The following is a 23,680-nucleotide window of genomic DNA, read 5'->3' as shown; positions in this document are numbered from 1 at the left end:
GCTTATGTGGTGCTGAGGAATCGAACCCAGGGCCTCAGGCATGCAAGGCAAGTGCTCTACCACTGAGCCACCTTCCCAGCCCTTATTTATTTTTTTTTAAAGAGCAAACTTAGCTATTTCTATCTACCTTTGGTCTGTGCCTCCTCCACTGGGACATCATCCACCATGAATCCCTTTCCAGAGCTTAGCCTTCCCACCTCCACATCAATGACGTCCATGAGCCAAATAATAATCTCTTTCCTCAGTTATTTTGTTACAGTAACAGAAAACATACCAATACACATACCTTTGGGTCATAATGCCACATAGGGTAGAAGATGAGGAAGATTTCTAAGAGACATTCTCACATTGTAAGAGGGTCATTATCTAAAAGACACATCAAGGTTACCAAAAATTTTCAAATTCATCCTAACAACCCAAATGAGACATAATTTCAACTGAATGCAATCTCAGATACCCCTGTGGCCAAGTCCCCAAAGGTGCATAGTCTTTATAATTTCAGCAAACAGAACTCATACACATGTTGTTGGATTTATGAACTAGTTATTATATGTTTGGAGTGATATTTTAAATAGTGCTACTTTTCAATTCCAAATGGGTTTTATATATTGATTTTATATATTGATTGGTTACTTTGTAAAGCTCACTTATAGATTATGTGGGAGTTTTTTTGGGGGGGTTGGTGTTTTTTTTTTGGAGTCCAGTCATGGGGCCTGAACTCTGGGCCTGGACGTTGTCCCTCAGCTCTTCAGCTCAAGGCTAGTACTCTACCACTTGAGCCACAGTGCCACTTCCGGCTTTTTTCTTTTTGCTTATGTGGTGCTGAGGAATCGAACCCAGGGCCTCATGCATGCAAGGCAAGTGCTCTACCACTGAGCCACCTTCCCAGCCCCTATATGGGAGTTTTTTACAAAGCTAATCATGTCATCTGTGTATAAGAACAGTTTCATGTCTTCTTTTCCAATCTGCTTGTTTCTCATCTTTGCCTTGTGGCTCTGCTAATAGCTCCAGTGTGATGTTGAGTAGAAGAGGTGAGAACCAACCACCCTGCCTTTTTCTTGATTTTAGGGGGAAAGAGCTGAATCCTTACCATTAAATGTGCCTTTAGCACACAATCCTGTGATCACCAGCCTCCTCTTGGTATGTCTGGCTTTCAAGCCCTTCTTCCACCTGGATACCTTGAAGGTGGCCTTCAGGCTGGGTTCAGATTAAGGTTTACCAAATGTGTACTGAGCATTGAGACGTACACAAGCGTCTTCCATCATCAGGCCCATTCTAAACTGCACACTGCCAGCACGGAGGCAGCTGCCTGGACAGTGCTGGCTTCCTGGATCCCTGCCATCGGGCTGGGGTGGGGTGGGAGGGCTCTGGTTGTTGATGTGGAGCTACATACAGTACCAGCACATGGTTATCTATTGGGCAGGAGATACACACACACACACACACACACACACACACACACACACACTTCAGTCATTCTCTGTGATGCTCAAGTCCTCCTTTGTGGAGTTGGAGTTGGAGGCTGGCTAAGGGCACCCAGCCCAGACTCTTGGGCTTCTTGGAAGATTCCTTAACCTCCCACACTCCCTCTACACATGGCTCATCTCATGGACCCCCTGCCTTCTAAGGAGGAGAAATGGCTCACGTTGAGCTCTGAATCTTCCACTGTGATTGGGAAAATGGGCTGTAGCCTGTCTAGCAGCTACAAGACTCAAAGGTATCAGTGGTCTAAAAGCTTCAGCAAGTGGGCACATGTAGGAACGGTAGAGAAGATGCAGGCAGGGGCTTTTTGTGCTTCCAGAGACAGAGGTGACATCTGTCCTTCCCTTGTTTCTCAAACTGTTCACCTGTGCTCCTTGTAAGCAAGTAGAGGTGCCTCTTCCTGATGGGTTTGTGTCACTCATAGGTCTGGGGTAACCAGTAAATCAAGTGGCCACTCAGTATTTAAATCATAACTTTTATTAAAACCGGCAGATGAAGGAAAAAGATGTAGACTCACACAAACTCTAGAACTACGATGGCAAACTTCATGGAAACATGACTGCGTTGGGAACCCGGATGCTCCTCCAGAACGAGCCCCTGCTCTGCTCAGAGAGGAGAGGGACTCAGCGGTGAAGGCTGGTCACAGTGGGGAGAGCTCGCAGTGACCGGGGCCCGCGGTGATTGATCAGGGACCGCGGTGGGCCCATGGTGGCCAGGGCCCACGAGAGCAAGGACCCAGAGCGAGCAGGGCTCTGCGGTGCGCACAGCTCCGCCAAGGGCGTCCTGCTGGTGGGAGGCGGGTGGGCGGTGGGTGGGGCTCTCCAGCCCCATGACAGGTTGCTGTCATTACTATTCTTGTCGTTCGGGCCATTGGGACTCGCTGGCTCCTGTGGTCCTCACTGCGTCTCCTGGCGGTCACTCCCGACACGTGTCCTCTGCCACCGCCGCCCTTTCCCAGCAGGGCAGCCGTGGAAAGAATGGGAGCCTACTCGCTATTCTGGAGAGGCAGCCACAGCGAGCAGAATCCTCAGCTGAACCTGCCTGGCTGCGGCCGGCCGGAGGGCGCCTGGCAGAAACAGCCCCGGAAGGGAAATAAGCACAGGTCTCCGAAAGGCCGCGCTGGAAGGGGGCTGGGGACACGCAGTGACTCTGCCGCCCGCCCTGTGCGAAGCCCCGGGCGCAGGAAAGAGCTTCCTGGCTGGTCCTGGAGGAAGTGGGGACACGAGGGGGCATCAGGGCTCCCATCCAGCTCCCCCAGAGCCATTGCCAGCGCTTGCTCAGTGCTGTCCTCGTGGGGATAAATGGCTCTGTGTGATGACAGAAGACGAAGCGCTCAGGCCTGAGGGTCAGATCCCGAGTGGGGGCCGGGAGGGGTTGCACCCGTGTGGCAGGCCGCCCAGACACGGGGCTGGTCTCACATTGCCTCCAAGTCCAGGCGTGTGAAAACGACTTAATGGTATTAAAATCACCAAGTTACCAGGAGCCTGGAGGCACTGACTGGGGTCCGGTACCAGGAGGCCTTCCCTTAGAGCAAAGGACTCCTGCTCAGCCCGCGTGGGCCTCAGCGCCGTCCTCTGCCAGGTCTCACTTCTCACACTTCTGCCCAGGGAGGGCCCATGGGAAGGGAGTGGCCAGACTAGCCGGCCTGGCCAGCTCCCCCATGTCCCAGCTCCTCCCAGTTAGTGTTATCAGTCAGAATCAGAGGACACAGAAACCAGCCGGCCTTTCAGTAGCTGCTAAAGAAACTTGCAAAAGACCTAGTGACTCAGCCCTGAGACTAAACATGCTGGAGTGGCTGCACTTGTCCAGAAAGTTCCAGAACAGTAACAGCAAGGACAGGCATACAGAAATAACCACCTGCTGCCTTCTTGAGGGAAAGCCCCCTTCCAAGAGGCCGCTGTCGCAGATGAGGGCCTTCATGCCAAGCGCAGGGAGGGTAGACCTGGCAGGAAGCCAGAGGGACAGCAGCGGGGCCCCGGTGGCCTCAGCGGCGGTGGAGGTCTAAGGCCGGATAGGGTGGAGGTAAACAGCTGGACGCTGCCTGGAACAGGTGCTGGCCAGGGCAAGCCCCTGGCAGGGAGGCAGAGGCTGAGCGCCAAGGACCAAACACCATCTCCACCCACTTTATCTAGACCAAGAGGCACAGAGGAGCCTTTTCCTTTACCTCCATAGCAGTTCTTTCTGAAATTCCATTTCAGAAACTGCTCAAGATTCAGGCATTCCATGTGTGGATAAGTCAGAGGGAATGGCCTGGCAGGTGTGGTGGGCCCTGGAGTGGAGGGAGGCAGGAGACCCCAGAAGCCTCTTCTCCAGCCCCTCTGCCTTGTCCTACAGCAAGATTTCAGTCTCCCTGGTAACCCCTGGAACTGGGCCTGGGCCAAGGGACCAGGGCCTGTGGACTGGGGATGCGGGAGGAGATGCAGGGCTGTGGAGAAGCATTTAAAGGAAATGGGACTCTTACTGTTGATATTACATTATCCTGCCCTCCTCTGCTGTTTCCTTCTATCCCTGCCTAGTGTGGTGGAGGGGGGGGGCACTCAAGCATGTGTATATGAACAAAGAGAGAGAGAGGAGAAAGAGAGAGACCATCTATGCTGAAACTTACCAACTGACATCTCAGAATCCAGCCAATCCCAGAATCTGGGTTCCAGTCAGCCCCATCAGCCACGCTGTGAGAGCCTGGGCCAGTCCCAAACACTGGGCCTCTCTCTGACCCCGTGGGCCTTCTCTGGGGCCTCTCTTACCTCATTGTTGAAAAGGGTTCCAACCCTGTAGATTTTACACAAGAACCAAGGAAAAGGATGCGTGTGAAAGGAAGCTATGTGTATTTTGGTGGGAAGCTCACATTGGGGTTCGAACTCAGGGCCTCATGTTCTCACTTGTTTTTTTTTTTCACTCAGGGCTGGAACTTTGCCATTTAAGGCACACCTATTGCCCTATGGTTAGTTTTTTTTCTAGTTTAGTTTATTGTTGTTTTAGAGGTGACATACAGTGGGGTTACCTTTACATGTGTCAAGTACTGCGTACAATTCCTTTCATACAGTGTGATCTGTTCCTCATTCTCTCCCCTTCCCTCCCTCCCATCTCTACCCCTGAGCCGCACAGTTCACTGTCATCACTGTCCAGCGCACTCCCTGCTGCTCTTTTTCACCCTTTCTTCTCAGATTGTGTGCCTCCCCCACCTTCCCACAGATGTGCATGTTAGTGCACCTATGGTTACTTTTTAATTACCATCATTCATTCAGTTCATTCACCCAATAAACATTCCTTATACTAGGCAATAAGAAATAAGCAGTGAGGAAAAAAATAGATAGATAACCTTTTTTTTTTTTTTGTCCGTCATGGGGCTTGAACTCTGGGCTTGGGTGCTGTCCCTCAGCTCTTCAGCTCAAGGCTAGCGCTCCACCACTTGAGCCACAGCACCCACTTCCGGCTCTTCCTGTTTATGTGGTGCTGAGGAATTGAACTCAGGGTCTCATGCATGGGAGACAAGCACTCTACCACTGAGCCACCTTCCCAGCCCTAAAGTCACTTCCTTTTTTTTTCTGGTGGTACTAGGATTTGAACTCAGGGCCTGGAGCTTGCTCAGCTTGCACTCTACCACCTGAGCCATGCCGGGCTGGCATACCTAGATAACCTTTTGTTCACAGGAAGATGACAAATTGCAGGAAAGGCAGATATGGATGATAAATGCACCAATAAACAGATTGTGTTTGATGTCATAAAGTGCAGCGAGTGGGACTAGAGTAGTTACAAACAACGAATCATCTAAATATGATATTCCCTCACAGGCCATTGTGGCATTTTGTACAAGTTGATGGCACTGTTTGGGAAGTGCCTTTGAGTTAGGAGCTGGGAAGCCGAGCTGGAAGACTCAGGTCACTTGGGGAGCTTGTCGCTGGGGTAGGGGGTATCTTATTTCTTTTCTTTTCTTTTTCTTTTTTGCCTGTCCTGGGGCTTGAACTCAGGGCCTAAGCACTGTCCCTGAACTTCTTTTGCTCAAGACTAGCACTCTGCCACTTGAGCCACAACCCTACTTCTGGCTTTTTCTTTTTTATGTGGTACTGAGCAATCAAACCCAGGGCTTCATGCACGTTACCACTGAGCCACATTCTCAGCCCATGAGTCTCTTCTTTCTATCCCCTTTCCTGTCTGTCTTTCCCTCTCTGCTTTCTGGCTCTCATAAAGGGAGCCGCTTTCCTTCACCACATCTTTCTTCCATGTTTCTGCCTTGCTGTGGAGCCAGTTGAGCATGAACTATAACCTCTAAAAACATGGACCAAAATAACTCTTCTCTTTCTTAAGTTATTAACATCAGATATTTTGTCAAAGTGATGATAAAGCTAACCAGCACAGGCCAGACCTGCCTGGAGGTGACAGGAGTATCTGCAGCTGAGAAATCTGCAGAGAATAAGGCATTAAGAACAAGAACGGAGCCTGGGAATCCACCCGAATAGGAATTCAGCTGTGGCATCAGGCAGAGGCCTGCAAGTCACTCTCAGAAAAGGCAAAGACGAAGAGTCAAGACAGGAAGTCCTTTAGAGAAAAAGAGTCTGTTTTTAAAGAAAGAGAGCATCAGGGTAAAAGAAGGACCAGTTGCAAGATTTCTCTTGAGAGTAGAGCCCGCTCTGTCCGGGAAAGCAGACCTACTGACCACAACCACAACCACAGTGTACTTACAGCCACCAGCAGCCACTGCACGCAGCCACCAGCACTTTTCCCATCATGCCCAGCCCAGGCTTTGGCCTCAGTCCAAGCCATGACTCCTAACTCTGGCCCCCACTTGGTACTTCATGCTAATCAAGGTCAGAACTCTCACACCGTCACCTTGTAGAAACATGTGCCAGCCAGGCCTTCTCTGGCCATCCTAGGGGACTGAGTAGAGAACCACAATGGCCTAGGCCTCCATCTCTGCCTCTCATTGGACACTCAGTGGGGTTCAGAGTCTGAAATAGCAACGATCTCCAAATGGAAGCTCAGCGATCCCTCAGTGGGGGTGGGGGGAAACCAGATTTGGTAGAGATTTGGAAACAAGATGCCCTTGGCCATAGAAATGACACATTGGGAGCTGGGCTTCCCAATGAAGACGATTCCATCTTCATTGCGCCCACCATGGTACCTTTTTCTAAGGGACTTCTAAAGGGGTAGACAGGCACATGCCCCTAAAGGGGTTTGATTTTAGCCCTGTTGTCATAGAGAATTAACTCAGTGTGACCCTTGGCATTTGTAAGCAGTTCTTAGACCCAAAGTACAAACCTTGTTCCGGCCCATAGCAGCACAATGAGGCTGATGTGGTTTGTGCCCGTTTTAAAGAGGAAGACTGGGGTTTGAGAAGAGGGCGGTCTCTTCTCAGCCGCCGCTGCGAGGCCTGCGGAGACCCTTTCTGTCACGCACGCTTTGAAACCAAACTAGCCTATTTAAGAAAAAGGATCTTATTTTTCTGTATTACTTGCTCCCGCTCTTCTAGGATAGTTAGAGTTGCCATCCCCTGTTTTCTAGAAAGTTCCAGGAGCGGGGTAATGGAGGTAACAACGATGGTGCTAAAGCTTTAGGAAGGGAACATCACTGTGCTCTTCTCAGACGCATATCAATGTGCATCAGTGGGCAGCTCCACCGTACAGTGCCCCGGCCAAGCGTCCGCACAACTCTCCCATAACCCTCCCCTAGCTATTCTCACTGGTACTCAAGGATATGATTCGGCAGTTAAGGACAGAGATGGGCAAAGTTCTAATCCACCGGCCAAATCGTGTCATTCATGTCTTAGAAATCATGACTCAGCTTCTGTTTTTGTGCTGACAGCTTACTTGGGGCTTGGGGGCCTCCCTGAGGCTCACCATCTGATGATCATGTCACGTGGCCTCTTTCCTTTAGATCTTGACTCTTTAAGCATTACTCTTCCAGCCCAGGACTCTGGGAGAAGCCTGAACGGCCTTGCCATTAGCCATTCTTCACCTCCCATGCTTTCTGTCCCACACTTGTCTGTGTTCCCTCAAGGATTTGTTTCGTGTTGAGCTTTTAGGTGCCATTTGTATATAATAAAATGCATAGATCTTCTGTGTTTGGTTTAAACAAGACATAGAACATTTCTCTCAGCCTAGAAATGGTCTGGACTCCAATAAAAAAACATAATAGCCGGGTGCCTAGTGCGGATTGAGAACAGCGGTGCTGCCCTAGGAGGCTTGATGAAACAGAACAGTGAGGAAACCCAGCAGACCTGAGCAATTTCAGGCTGGGAACATTTGCCAGGCCAGGAGGTGGGAGGTGACAGACGGCTGGCACGGGCCACTCACTGGCCCACACACTCATCTGGGAACCTCATCGCAGATGGAGCCAGGCCCATGATGGGAAGGAAGGGTAAGAGTCAAACCCACAGTGTGGAGCCAGGGTCCCCACAGCCAAGATGGGAGGTCCAAGGCAGGAGGCTTTGAAATGGAACCAGAGGGGATCCTGGTGCGAAGCAAGCAGCGCTGTTCTCCGAGTGTGAGTTCGGCAGAAATGGAGAACACCTGCTTCCACGGGGGCACCAGGTGGGGCGGGACCTGAGGGGGATACACCATTCCTTCTGCAGATGAACAGAACACCAGAAAGCCGAGGGAGACAGCTGTAGGCCACTTGATGACTTGGGAGATTTGGTTGGTGGTTTAAGAAATTGTTTTGTTTGGGCTCTTTTCTTCCTTACAAAATTAGAACAGCTGATTGGTAGAATCATCAGGTCTCAAGAGAATTAGAACCAAGACCAAGATTTCAGCAAATGTGAACTCACTGGAGCAAGGCAGAGAAATGGTAGGAAGCAGGTCCACTAATTTAGACACGAGGGAGACAAGTTTTCTTTTCTTTTTTTGGGGGGGGGCGGTCCGGTCATGGGGCCTGAACTCTGGACCTGGGCACTGTCCCTCAGCTCTTCAGCTCAAGGCTAGCACTCTACCACTTGAGCCACAGCGCCACTTCTGGCTTTTTTCTTTTTGCTTATGTGGTGCTGAGGAATCAAACCCAGGGCCTCATGCATGCAAGGCAAGTGCTCTACCACTGAGCTACCTTCCCAGCCCCGAGACAAGTTTTCTTAGAGAACATAGCAGCTTCCCCTTCTCTAGGGTCAGGAGGCTCACTCAGACTCCCTGCTGCCTCTGTCTCCCTAGACTGAAAGGCCAGGACAGGGTCTCCTCGAATATAACTACTGCACCCTCCATGTCTGACATGGAGCCATCAAGAAGGAAGGAAGGAAGGAAGGAAGTCACTAGAGCCTGGCTGCACAAATGTTACAAGACCCCCCTTGCCTCCACAGCAGCTCATGCAGCACTTCACAAATGGAAATTTCCTAAAATATTTTAATTTCAGCGCTGTACTTTCCTGGGGTGATCTTAAGCCATCACTTGAGTTTGTGGGTGTGTGGTACAACAGAAAGAACTGAGAAGCAATTCTGCTAACAAGCCGGAGGATAATGATTAAGCACCAACACACCGTGACATAGTTTGCAAAGTTTTCAAAGCATTTTTGTTGCAATGACTGTGTCTTCACCTTTAGAGGACACCAGGTCAAGGGATATGGGGGAAAAGATCATCCACTAGGAAACACACGTGTATACACACACACACACACACACACCTATACAAACCAACATCAGAAATTTATTTAGAAGTAAAACCACGTGGTTTGTGTGATGTCATCAGGCCCAGCATGCCATCCCTGCACCAGATGAGGGAGTGGTATAAAGTCACCAACAACCAAAAGGGGGGGTAGGAAAAAAAATGAGAGGGAGAGCAGTTCAGCTACACACTTAGGCCAATGGCTCTTTACAAAGCAATGAACTGGAAATGGAATCTCCCATGGCACAAGAGACATGCACCAGAGCAGCAGCCCGCCTGGCTCCACTCCATGATGGCTGAGTGGTTTGGTGGCCTCCTGGCAGGTGTCCCTGTAGGGTAGAGAGGGAGGAGGGCTCAGGGTGGGGTGGCAAATGAAACCCATTACATTTATTGCCTGGGCCTTCCCTTCCTACAGCTGGCACATTGCTTCTCTCTCTTTTGCAGGGTGGGGAGGATTAATTCATGCTTGCAGAAACTTTCATGGACCTTGTTAGAAAGTGCTGGGCCAGCTCTGGTTATTCCATTTCCTCCTATCTCTGGGCCCCAGCTCCACCCTGGAGATTGCTCCGTTTGCTGTGGTCAGGATCAGTCATCTCCTGGCACATCCCGTTTGTGTGGTTTTCTATCTGATCTTCCTGTGGCTGCCCGGATTCCAAAACCCTGTGTCGAGATGGTATCTCGTTTGGGAAGGTAGTGCCACTAGACTCGGCAAAGGCAGCCGCCTGGTTAGTACAACTTGGCAAGTTCCACAGAGGCCTCCCACCTCCGGAGCCGACCCCCACGTCGCTTCCCAGGAGCCTAGGAAAGTTTCACAACAAAAAATGTATTCCTTTGGGGCTTGGATGCTGTTTTGAGAAGATGCTGTTTTGAGAAGATGCTGTTGTGGGAAGAGAAGAAGACCAGTAGATAGGACCAAGGTTCTTGGTCTGCTGCTGGCTCTGGCCTCATGGCCTGGGATAAACCCTGTCTCTCTCTTTCAATTTCCCCTTATCTAATATGGCAGCGCTAATACCTGTCTTGCAGGGCTGCTGTGGGTGAGGATCAGAGGAGATAATGGATGTGAAAGCCACGAGTTGCAGGAATGTAAGAAGCATTATTATTACTAAAACGCTAGTGAGCCCCGGCTGGAGAATCCCAAGAGGGATTAGCTCAGGGCTCACCAGGCAGGCAGGAAGTGGGGAGAAACCTCCAGAAAAAAGGGAGGAAGGGACCCCTGACTGCCGGCACAATTTCCGAAGTTTTGGTGAAAGGAGGGGCTGCAGATCTCTCTCCCTGTGTCCCCAGATTCCTGGAGGCTCTGTGGGAAGCGTGCTACCCAACCCCTGGGAGGTGTCAGTTGAAGACTGAGGGTTGGTTGGGCACACATTTGATAAGGAACAGATAAGAGAAACAACCACACACGTATGTCTACACAGATGCATCACTCAGGTAGCTGAGTCTTGGCACAAGGGGCCCATGTACGTCAGACCCAGTAATTGCTTTCTTTGTCAGAGTTTCCTGGATAATTTCCTCCTCTTTGTTCGCCTGGCAGAGCTGGGCCTCGCATCTGGGAGCCTGCTCGCCAGATACGATTGGGTCCTTAGAGAGAGAGGGCAGACACCGAGTACAGCTACTTGCCATAAACATGTTGGCACACGTATTAATTATTACAAGGGGGAAATGGGCTCGTGTGTTTCATCCGGGAGACAGCATGAGATAGGGAGAGATAGGAGGGGAAAGAGGAGAGAGGAGAGCCTGCTATGATTCAAGTTTTGTTCAGGGCATTTTTGCATTAAAAAGAAAAAAACACCTCATTTATTGTTGCTGCTCCGCAGGAGGCAGAATCTAGGAATGGAAAGAGCTCAGGTTTCGAAGCTAGACCTTGGTGATCGGGTGGTAAGCGCCTTGCTTTCTCCGCAGACTCTGAAGGCTCTTCTGAAGACTCCTCAGAGAAATGCAAGTGGTGATGTGATGACCTCCCTCTGTGCTGTGAGCTTTCCCGGGCAGACAAGAACACTGAAGAGCAGGAAGCTTAGCACACGTGGCCAGGATCACCTCTCTAGCCACAGCAGGCTGGGTCTGCTTGCCTCGCCAGGCAGCCTGCAGTTCCTATCAATGGCAGAATCCTGCACGGCCCTTAGTGGGTCTCTGGACTTCTCTGAGTGGTAGTGAGAAGGAACAAAGCCAGGGCGGCAGCTCAGTTGGTAGACACTGCGGACTCAAGGATAAAATGTGGACCAGTCTCTGCCTCTCCCTCACCCGTTTCCCATGCTAGGTTCCGGGGTCACAGGCAGGCATCTCCCTCGACCTCCAGCACAATGAAGATGTACTTGGTCCTGCTTCCCACAGCCTCTACCTTTCTTGGGAGAGGCAAAGCCCTTACTTACCGAGCCAACTTTAAGAATCTAGAGTTTCTCTGCCCCTGTTCAAGTCTCCAAGCCACACACTAGGCACCCCACCACAATCCAGCCCATCTGTGCTAGTACATGGACCCCTAGCATCTAACCTCACCCCTACTCAGGCTCCTGGTAAGAGAAGTCCCAGTGTTCAGCAGCTGAGTCAAAAGTTCCTTGCAGCCTCTGTACACTGCTCACCCTGTGGCCGGGTGCCTGACCTTGCGCTAGTGATCTGTCCTCTCTAGACAGAAGCCTGCGCCTCTGGGCAAAGCATCAGCTCCTGACCTGTGACATGGCTCAACTCCCAGAGGCCTAGCCTGGCCTCCTGGGACAAGTCACACTCCTCCAAATAGCTGCTGCCCTGCGGCTTTCACCCCACCAGCTCCAACCTGCAGGCACAAGCTTGCGGCCCAACTCCTGACTCCACTCCCTCGGGGACTCCACCGTCTCCCTCACAGATGACATGTGACATCCCCGATCTGGGTAAACAAGAATTCTGTTCTATCCAGGCAGCAGTGATTAACGGAAGGAGCTGGAGTGTACAATGCGCTGAGCTTGTGGCTGCGCAACATCGCGCGATGAGGAGGTGATCACCAAGCAGCGAGGTGGCCGTCAGAACAGCGACGGGGGCTTGTACTGGTGGAGGAGAGCCTCTCAGGCAATCTGTGGGTGCACCGGGGCCCTGACGGGCAGGGTGAGCAGGAAACAGAGTGGGACACAGTGAAACGCCTTTCGGCCCCCACTGGCAGCCTGGGAGCAACACAACTAAAAGGCCAAATGCTAGAGAAGATGCAGATGCATGTGTTCCTTTGCCTGGTGTGTGTGGGGGGGGTGTTAATCATCTAGCACACCCTGTGGAAAACCCACACAGCTCCAGAGGACATTCACCTACCCACCCACGGCCCAGAACGCCACTGGTAGGTGTAGGGGAGCATCGCCATGCCCGCTGATGACAGCAGAGACTGTTAAGTGAACATCCATGTCAGACACTCCGGTGGTGAGAGGAAGGAGGGAGGCGGGAGAGCTGGACCACGCTGTGGGCAGGAGCCACTGCTAAGGCATCAGTTTTCAGGCTGGGTAATGATGTCACCAATGTTTGCTCTTCCTATTTATTTTAAATTTAATATTTTATTTTATTGGAAGATCCTGTTATGTTGCCAAGAATGACCAAGAATGGTCTCAAATTCCCATGGTCTCCTATGTAACTGGGACTGTAGGTACATACCACTAAACCGAATGATTGATTGATCTCTTTGATGGTACTCAGGGCCCGGCACGTGCTACACAAACTCTCTACCATATGAGTCAGACCCCCAGCCCTTACTCCATTAGTTTGAATTTTGGTATATAATATAAGCAGGCAGGCAACTTGGTATGTATGCAAAGCCGTGCATGTAATAGCAAAAATAATTTTTAAAATCAGGGCTGGGAATGTGGTTTAGTGGTAGAGCGTTTGCCTAGCATGCATGAAACCCTGGGTTCGATTCCTCTATACCACATACACAGAAAGAGCCAGAAGTGGTGCTGTGGCTCAAGTGGTAGAGTGCTAGCCTTGAGCAAAAGAAGCTTAGGGACAGCACCCAGGCCCTGAGTTCAAGCCCCAGGACTAGCAAAAAAAAATCATTAACCAAAGGCTATGATTTTTCCAGTATTGTGTACCAGAGATTTATCATCATCATCATCATTGTACAACATAACCCAGGGCTCTCCTCAACCTCACAATCCTCCTGCCTCTACTTCTCTAGGGAATACGTGTGTGTGCTACCACACCATCACACTAGAATGTTTTTAAGGGGCAAGGGCATGGCATGAGCAAAGGGAAGAGTCTGGTTAGTATGGAGGGACGAGGAGCAGGCTCACTGGTGCACAGGTGGCCTGGGAGGGGCCTGAACAAACTACTGGGAACCCAGCCCCTGCCCCAGCCTTCTAACCCCACAGCATCCCCCAGCATGGTGCGAGCAGGAAGGAGGGCAGGGTAGTAGCTGTGGTCCAGCTATATCACACAGGGTGCAGGGGAATTTGCTTCCACTATATAAATTGCCCTTCTCTAATTGGCACCTCAGAACTGGCTTCGGTTTTACTACGATATAGATATTCCAGGTCTGGGACAGATCCTACCAGGCCTTATATGCCACTCAGGGCTTTAGAATATTCTTTAAATGCAAAGAAGTAGACCTTGGATTCATAATGGCTGGGCATTGGTCTATCCTCCCGACCACGAGCATCCTTCCTGATGGTCTCCAGCCCTGTTCTGGGCCTGCAGAGATGGTGGTCTGCTCTCTCTCCAGGCCACACTCCCAGGAGTGCCCAGCTCCAGACCTGCCCACAGCCTCTGGCTGCTCAGCAACCTGAGTCACCTGGAGATTCAGGGCCCTCCCTCCTTTTTCCTCCCTCCCTCTCCCTCCCCAGGAGCCAAGACCAGCTGTCCCTCTTCTGTAGCAAAGGCAGGCCTTTATAGGCACATGGCAGGCCTGGGAGATCACAAATCTACATTTCCTTTGCTCAGACTTCTAATGCAGCCCTGCCTGGAAGGGTTAATCCCTGCCCTTCCTGCCCAGGGAGAAAACCATGGCAGAAACCCTGCACAGGGTTAAAGGATTGCAGTGGCATGCGCTGAGGCCTATCGCCAGGTCAAGCCTGGGGAGCTAACAAGACAGAGCTCCCTTTGACCTGATGTTGGGCCAGGAGAGCAAGTGCAGCTACATCAAGGATTGGCGCCTCCAAAAGTCCTGGGGCAAAGAGAAACAGAGTCCCAGGAGGGATATGGGGAGTAAACTGTCAGGACACAGACACCTTGCCGTCAGTTGCAAGGATGCTCTAGTCATGGCCCAGAAAAGACCCAGGACTGAGGCCAAGGGGATGTAGAACATCCCAGGGCACCATGACTGTCCAGTGCACACATCCCCTCACCCCAAAGTCACACTCCACTCTCAGGACATAACCATAACCACAGGTTATCACAGGAGCAACAGGAAGGAAGGATGGAAGACTAGAGACCATCTTCCTGTGCCTGAAGGAATGGAGACTTCAGTAGACATTTGGTGAAGTTCAAGAAAAATGAAGGAACTTAGTGCCATGGCCCCGTGTGAGAATTCTAGGGGCTGGAGAGCCTGAGCTCGCACCATGACCCCTTCATGGAGGAGCTGGGTAACCAGGGGCAAGCTCCTTAAAGTTTCTTGTGCCTCAATTTCTCCAAGCATAAAATGCTTCGTACTCTTCATAGACTACTAGATTGAGAATTTATTCCAATTATTTCGAGTATTGCCTGGCAGGGTGTAAGGACTGTATATGTGTGATAACATATTATTCTTATCTGTGTGATTATTCTTTCTCGTACACAAGAGCTGAAGTGCAGAGATTTGCACCAGCTGTCCTTCGGCCTCCCTTTTCTGGGTCTTTTCCCATCCATAGAGCTGCAGAAGGGATTCACACAGCTGCGAGGCGGCCGCCCACGTGGGTTGCAGTTCCCAGCATGACTGCAGGATGTCTTTTCACAGTCAGTTCCCTGCCCATCCACACCCTGAGCCACCTCCTCCTCACCTTTTTATCAGCACACTGTCTCCCTTCCCTTCTGCTCAGCTGCAAACACCTGAGTGAGTCTCGGCTTCCTGGTGCCTTGCAGACATGCCTCTGGTCAGCTGTCCACATCCTCCCCAGGACCTGGCTTTGCCACATTCTCTCTGTCTTCAATCTCGTCTCTTTCCTTACTTGTCCTTTAACATGCTCAGGTCTTGAGGAACCTCAAACCTTCAATAGTTATTCCATCCTCAATTCCCTTTTTTTTCAACCCTCTTTCAAAAGTCTGCACTGGACCTTTCTGTTGTCAATTTCTCTTATTACTCAATCACTTGCTGTCTGGCTCTCACTCACATGCCTGCTCCCACCCCTGAAGCAATGCTGAGCTTTCTGGAGAACTTTCCATTGCCCAACATACACACCATTGTTGTCTGCCCTCCTCGGCTGTCTCCAGCAGCAACTCTCAGGATAGCTCACAGCTCAGGGGTTCCCTGGCTTCCATGTCCCTTGCTTTTCTTCAGCCTCTTGGACTGTCACTTCATGACTCTTCCTTTTATTTGCCCCCTAGATATTGAAGATTAATTTTTGGTTCACTCTTCTTGCCCTCAACATATGGTCCTTAAAATTCAACTGTTCATTGATTCCAAGTCCAAGTATTTGCTGAGAACTTCCCAAGACTGTATCTACAAATGAGTCATGTCTTCAGCATTGAATTTCCTCTGGTTTATTGCTTGTTTGTTGGTTGGTTTGGTTGGTTCGTTGGTTATCTTTTGTTGCTGAGGATGGAACCCAGAGCCTTGTGCATGCTAGGCCAGTGTCGGGCACTGAGCCATACTCCCAGCCTTTTTAGATTCTCTTTTATAAGTCACCACCTAGGTGACTCACAGACATGTGAAACTTGGGGCTGGGAAGGTGGCTCAGTGGTAGATTGCTTGCCTCACATGCATGAGGCCCTGGTTTCGATTCCTCAGCACCACATAAGCAGAAAAAGCCAGAAATGGCACTGTGGCTCAAGTGGTAGAGCACTAGCCTTGAGCTGAAGAGCTGAGGGATAGTGCCCAGGCCTGGAGTTCAGGCCCCGTGACCAAAAAAAAAAAAAAAAAGAATTTATCCCAGCCACCAAGTTTCCACGTTCTCCTCTATTTCCTCACTCAGAATATTACGGGTAGGTGAAGGCTGGACTTGCCTCAGTGGTACAGTAGAGTTTAGACCTCTACTCAGTGCTCCAGATTCCATCGGAGAAAGCCTTCAGTGCTGAGACCAAGAAGGCAGTTGAGATACAGTTTTATTATGAGGCAAAAAAGCACACTCAAGGAGTGACCGTAGGCTTCTCAAGAGAGATGCGCTGCCCAGAATTCTGGACAGCATCTTAGGGAAAACATTAATGGTGGGGAAAATTATTCATGAGTAAAAGCCTGAGGGGGAGGGAAGGAGGGAAGAATGCAGGGAATTCCAGGAATGGGTTAGCATTTTTCCCAGAATGTGGTTTGCTCACCTTTTTCTGGCCTTGTATAGGGTTTTTAGATGTATTGTGGCATCAGAGGCATGAAAGGAGTAGGGTATTTTGCAAGGCTAATGACACAGAGATGTAATTATCATGAAGCAAAGGGCAGTTAGTGGGCCCAGTCAACAAAGTTGCTTGATGATCTTCTTCCTTTACTGTTTGAGTAGTCACATGACCACAGCTGTGTGGTTGGGCCAGCCTCTACCCACCAGACAGGTTGCCTGTCCCTTCCCTAGGCCTAACTAGCCTTCCTCAAGAAGGCTTTACAATCTGAGATTTACTCTTGATTTCTTCCTCCCTTGTTACTGAGTCACCAAATCCTCTTCTCATCATTCTTAACATCACCTTCGTTCAGGCCTTGATGTCACTACATAATGAAATGCTGAATCAAGAAAGAGAAAGGACTTCACTGGGGTCCTTAGGAATTGTAATTCAAGAAACACAGACTCAGAGCGTTCCAAGTCATATTCCTAAGAAGGCAGGGACAGTAGGCACGGGCATGGGAAGGAATGCTGGGAAAGAAGCCAATAAAGAAAGGAATGTGCAACATGGGATATGCCCATGGAAAACAGCCTACAGGTACAAGGAGCCCTGGCTAAACAGTAGATGTGACCCAAGTTCCCAGTCCAGACAGGGTTGGAGATATAAATCAACCCTTCTTTCTTCCAACTCCATTTTGAAAAGCCCTACTGATGTTATTTTCATAGTAATTTTCCTTTTATATTCACAATCTAGGTCCATTTTTCTCAATAGACCTGGCTAGGGACCAGACATTATTTACAATGTAGGTCCATTTTCCTCAATAGACCTGGCTAGGGACCAGGCATTATTCATTCCTGTTGACTGGGGTAATCATGACTTCTCATGGCTACCACTTGCTGGGCAAAGCAAAGAATGGCCTGTGAGGTCCCTTTCAGCCCCGACTTTGTCTATCTGTTGACATTCGAAATGCTAACATGAATTTCAAAGGGAGCAAGAGAGAAAGGAAGTAGGTGGAAGAGTGGAATATAAGCCAGAACGCACCTTCTAATCCTCAGTAGGGCTGAGGTAAACAGAATTCCTCCTTTAGAAGTGGTCAGAGGGCAGGCCAGTTCCTGTCCAGATATAAAAAGAGTGAACTGCAAACTAACTTCACCTACTGATTTCCCCATACAGCTTTAAGAAATAGAGTTTTACCATTAAAAGGAAAACAACAGGATGGGCAAAAATGTATCACCAATCCAACTGCAAAGATCTGTGTTGCCAAAATGATGTAAACTGGTAGAACTGCACCATGTCTATTAGGTCTAGATGCCCTCTGGCAAGTAAGCCAAAGATTTTCCTTGTGGTTTGCTTAGTGCATTGTGACACACTCTAAGAGCCATTGTCAGGCTCAGGGAGACACTGGGTGGCATGCAAAGAGCCTCGCTTCAGTGAGTCCACTTATCTCACTTGCTGGATGAGCCTGCCTCTCTCTTCATATGTAAAACACAATGTAATTATAACGACTTTGCAGGGTTCTCATAAGGATAAATTAGAGGGCCGATCATTATCAAGAGTATTCAAGAGATGGGATCATTATTATTATCAGAGGGAAAGATGCAGACTTCATTGGCAATTAGAGATATGGAAATTATGACAATATAAAGGAGTCGTGACATATTAAAGTAGCAAAAAGATATTTGAGTTCAAAGAAAAGAGGTGAATAAGAATATTTGCAACAGTTTTGCCTATAAATTCTAAACACTGGAAAGAGCCCAGGTGTCCCTCCATGGATAAACACATTGGCTCATTTGTGCAATAAAGTACTTCCTGGCAATAAAAAGAAGTACCCACTGATTCATGCAATAATGTGGATGAATCGCAAAAATCATCATGCCGAGTTCAAGGAGCTTCAACACAAAAGACTTTGCACTGGATGATTGCATTTGGACAAAATTATCTATCACAGAAAAATAGTCTATGGTAGAAAAACACAATACTGGGACTCCCTCTAGACGAGGGCATGATGGGTTTTCTGGAGGGATGAGGATATTTTATATTGCTATGGAGTTTTGAATTAATATTTATCTGACTCAGACAACATACACTAAAGATGTGTGTACATTGTCATGTAAAATTTGCCACAAAGGCTAAGGGAAAGCTGAATGGTGAAGCACTTGGGAATAAGTACACAGTACAAGTGTCTGCAATTTAATTTGAGATACATAAAGAGCAAGATGCATTGTTAGATGGTAGCCAGATTGGCATGTGATAAAAAAAAAAACAATAACAACAACAACTGAAGTGTACCATTCAGGATATTGGTCAGCTGATCCCTTCCACTGGCGCTGCCCTGGTCCCATCTCCTCCCACAGGATCCAGCACTGACACTGTTGAACACCAAGCTTCCAGCACCTGCAACCTTGAAGGACACAATCAAACCATATCCAAACGACAGCTGGTAGAATGTAGGCAGCGAGTGTTCACTAGGAAATTATTGCGAATTTTAACCTTTCTGAAAAGTTTCATAATGTACTAGGAAAAGATAAAAGAAGAAACACTTGTAGACATTGGTCAAATAGTGAATTCATTATAGGGAAGCCCTATAAATATAAAACTGATCTTTTTCTAGAACATTCTAGCCATATGTGTATACATCGACTAAGTGATTCTAATTTGGATAAGACGTTCCAAAAAATAATTCTTTGGGGGATCTATTTATTTATTCACTTCAATGTTCCATTCATTGTTATTTGTTATCTTTGTTAGGTCTGCCCAGGAGAACAGGCCCGCCTCTTCCTCTTCACCTGCCTGAAGCCTATCATCACTGGACTGTCAACCACCTGACTGTGAGTCTGCACAGGATCCCAGGCTCTGAGGTCACTTCCGCACCCGCTGAGGTCATTTCCTGAACTGCTCTGGTCACGCCTTCCCAGGACAGTGAGCGGTTCCCCAGGCTCTGAGGTCACTTCCGCATCCGCTGTGGCCCGCCTCTCGCCTTCCCTCCGCCAGCCGGCTCACCACGCATGCCCTGTTCTTCTTCTGTATCTCCTTCCCGGCCGCGCATGCGCACGCCTCCGTCCTGTGCTCCCGTGCGGGCGCCAGTCTGCTCTGCCCGCCCTTAATAAGCTTTTCCTTACCTGTGGTGCTGAAGACGACGGGCAGGGAGCAGAGTCGGGAGTGGCTGGACCCCGCCTCCCTCTTCTCTTTCTGGGGTCACTCTGCCTCCTCGGTTGGAAGCCGGAGGACCCCACCTCAGACTCTCTGGTGAGTGCTTCCCCGGCCTGACCCTCAGCTCTTCAACTCTGCCGCTGGAGCCACTGCCACTTCCGGTGCTCGGGCGGCTTGTTGGAGGAAAGGGTCTCAGACTTTCCTGCCCGGGCTGGCTTTGAACCGCGGTCCTCAGATCTCAGCCTCCTCAGCAGCCAGGAGGACAGGCGGGAGCCACTGTGGGCCTTTGTTCCCTTTATTTTATGAAGTGGCTGTCTTTATCTTTTCTGACTAGTCCACTTTGAAACTTACTTTGTGGAATATAAACATCACTATTCCTGACTGCTTTGGGAGTCTATTTGTTTATAAGACTGTTTTCCAGCCTCTTAGCCTAAGCCAGGGTTTATTTTTAATCAGATAGATGTGTTTCTTGTAAACAACAGATGATTGGTTTTGATTCAACTTACCATTCTATGTCTTTTCTTAATTATTTTAAATTGTTATTATAAAGGTGGAGTTACTGTTTATTCTGTCTTTTGATTGAAGAGTTGAGCCCATTGATATTGCTAGAATTGAGAAGTATAAAGCAGACCAAGGGTACATCATTGCAATCCCTCCTTGATTTTATGGTTTCTCAACAGAAACTTTATGATTTTTTTTCTCTTGGCCTTCTGCTGCCGTTCTGAGGTATGAGTGGTCCGTCGCATGTTCCTTTCAGTTTTTAGTATTCACTGATTTTTTTTTTGCTTGAGTTTTAACTATAATGTGTTGATGAGAGCTTCTGTTCTGTTCTGCTCTGTTGAGTGTCCTAAAATCCTCTTATATCAGGGTGGGCTTGTCTTCATCAAGATTTTGGGAAGATTCATGTTATTGCTCTTATTCCTATATTGAATATATTTTCTATGCTTTAATTATCCTCTTTTCTTCTTCTAAAATACCCATAAGACATAAATTTGGTCTTTTAATTGTGTTCTAAAGTTCTTTCGAATTCTTCCATATTTCTTTTTTATCTTTTTCTGTGTGTATTTTCTTCTACCCTATCTAGTACACTTACTCTATCATCAGGGCCAGAAATTCTGTGTTCCATATTACGTACTCTTCCAGAGAGGCTTTCCGCTTTATTTTTTTTAGCTCTTGGACTTCAGTTTGATTGTTTTTGAGGATTTCCATCTCTTTATTGAGATCTTTTTTTTCGTATCTTGTATTGACTTCCTTTTTTATTGTTTATCTTTGCCTTTGATCTCATTTAGTTGTTCTGCCTAATTTTTCCGAGAATTCATTTAGCTTTTCATTTGTGTTCATTTGTAATTTACTTAGCTTTGTATCTGTTCTCATTGAATTCTTTTCTTTGTTTGTATATTCTTTATGTTCATGTAGTCACCTGTAAAGTTCCTCTTTGATTTCATTGAATATTCTTTTTTTTTTTATTGTGAACATACTGTACAGAGGGGTTACAATTACATGGGCAAGATAATGAGTACATTTCTTACCAAGCATTGCAGCTTCCTCCTTTGTTTACCCTTCACATCCCTTCCCAGCCTCCCCCCACCCCCCTTCATTGAACATTCTTATCAATCAACCTGTGAGCTCAGTGTATGGGATTTCTTCTACTTTGCTATTGCTCTGATCTTTTGCAGTATGATTGCTGTTTTGGTAGATAATGTGTTTTCTTGCTTTCTTATATGTGGAGGATTTTACTCTTTTTTGAAGACTTTGTGGTTTGGGGCTTTTAGATGTCTGAAATCTTCCCAATAGTTTATTTTCTGTATTCTCATTGTGTTAGGTAAGTTTGTATTAGGTAAGTTGATGAGCCATTTCATGCCACTGGTGTAGGAATGTATCTCAGTTCTAATATCTTCTCCAATTCAAAAATACAGTGAAATATTTACGTATAGCAGGATACCGTCAAAAGCTTTGTCCACACAAGCTACTGGGGCGTCTAAGATAAGAAGTCTTTAGCTGCTGTTTGCTGGGAGGTGAAACTTGCCCTTGCTGTTTTACTTCCAGGCCTTAAGGGGCCTGCCTAGTTGGCTACTGCCCTTCAGGGATGTGACTGTGGTCCTCTGTCCCCAGTGGTTATCCTCTGAACCTGCCTACTTGGACCCATGTGGGTAATGTCCTCAGGTGCCCTTGGGATGAGGTTGGTTATAATAATGTTCAGCAATGCTCCACACTCAGACACCCTAAGTGCATTCTGGGGCCCTGTGCGTGGGGTGTATAGTGGGAATATTCGTCAGCCCTTTTCCCTGCTTGGTTGGAGATGGCAAGTGAGTCACTCGCCAACCATGATGTCGGCACTGGCCTCTTTTCTGGTTTCATCTCATGTAGCATCTGTTCTACTTTGTGGAGCAGTGCAGATGTTCTGTTGTTCAGTGCTTCTTGTGCCTTCAGGAAATGGCTGCCACAGTCCTCCACTCCAAGCTGCTGTTTCTCCTTGAGTTCACCAACTGAGTCTTATAGTTTCTGCTTCATGCCTCAGGTTCATGGGATATGTGACCTTCCAGGAGATATCACACACACACACACACACACACACATGTGCATGCATGTACATATGCACCTGTACACACGCATACACATATACATGGGCGCACATACTAAACACATATACATACATATGTACACATACACACACAGAGGATCTAGGTCTTTCATCTCAGAATACTTTTCATTCATTCTTAAATATCATCTGTAAAATATACCACATTTTTTTGTTTTTTGTTCTGGAAGGTACTGGGGATTAAACTGAAGGTTTCACACTTGCTAATTAAGCATTCTACCACTTGTACCAGCTGCCAGCCCCTTAATTATTGTTGTTTCTTTATTTTTTATAAGAGCATAGATTTCCTTTATTTAATTTTCATTAGTTAAATTCTGGAGGGGTTCAGCATCACACAGATTCTGTGTCCAATGGCCTTAGCAGGAAGGTTGCTTCAGAATTTGGCACAAACCATGCCACTGTTTCCATGGGCATGCGTTACCTTTCCCCAGATTACTCTGGTTTTGTTAGGCTTGCCGCCAGGAGTCACTGTGATTTTTTGCTTTGTATACATAAGCACATCTCTTGCCCAAGTAGAAATCGGTATCATCTCAGACATAAATGCCTTCAATTTTAAGGAGAGCCGTGTGCTCCCTTTGGTTCCCGAGACCTCACTTATAGCCAGCGAAAATGGCCTTGCACCACAGTCTTCCAGACATTTTGCCTTTTAGAAGTCCTGTTCCCAGCTGGCCTCCACAGGCTCCAGGATGGCAGAGGGAGGAAAGCCTGTTTACAACCTTCCGCTGGATATGGTGGTGCAGACCTGTAACCCCAGCTTAGTCAAGAGGATCATAAATCTCAAGAGACATAATGAGACTTTCTCTCAAAATGATAATAATGATTATTATAACAACAACAATTTGTCTTCTATTTTATGTAGGTGCTTCAAGACCTTTTTATTATCTTTGGCATTACTAGGGTTTGTACTAAAGGCTTACTGCAGGTCACTTTACCACCACACCATACCTGCAGCCCATTAACACTTTTTAATTTTTTTCCCTATATTTTAAAAATATTTACAGGGCTGGGAATGTGGCTTAGTGGTAGAGTGCTTGCCTAACATGCATGAAGCTCTAGGTTCAATTCCTCAGTACCACATAAACAGAAAAGGCCAGAAGTGGCACTGTTGTTCAAGTGGTAGCGTGCTAGAAGCTCAGGGACAATGTCCAGGCTCTGAGTCCAAGCCCCCTGGCAAAAAATAAAAAATAAAAATAAGTACAGATAAAATTGTTTATCATGTACAGTATGATGTTTTGACATACTTATATATGATGTGGAATGATTAAATTTAGCAAATGAGCAAATGTAACTTCACTTTATTTTGTTATACAGACACAAAATGGCACTCACTTGGCACTTTTCAAGAATACAATATGTCCTCACTAACCATAGTTTTCCATGTCACCTGGTTGGGGTTCCTTGCTCTACTCAGGAATTGTGGTAGCCTTAGTAATTTTCAGCAAGCAGAGCTGCAGTTAACATCAGGTGGTTCCCTTTGGTGTTACAGCTC

At 47.9% G+C, this 23,680-nt stretch overlaps 1 pseudogene; it reads right to left on the bottom strand.

Moving 5' to 3' along the window:
- Positions 1–22,498: 22,498 nt before the first annotated feature.
- On the bottom strand, positions 22,499–22,829 carry LOC105983665 (annotated as a pseudogene).
- Between the last annotated feature and the right edge of the window lie 851 nt (positions 22,830–23,680).

This window comes from Dipodomys ordii, unplaced genomic scaffold (genome assembly GCF_000151885.1).
Source record: "Dipodomys ordii isolate 6190 unplaced genomic scaffold, Dord_2.0 Scaffold20, whole genome shotgun sequence".
NCBI classification, from domain to species: domain Eukaryota; kingdom Metazoa; phylum Chordata; class Mammalia; order Rodentia; family Heteromyidae; genus Dipodomys; species Dipodomys ordii.
The sequence above is the reverse complement of the archived record's forward strand: the minus strand, read 5'-3'. Positions and strand labels throughout refer to the sequence as shown.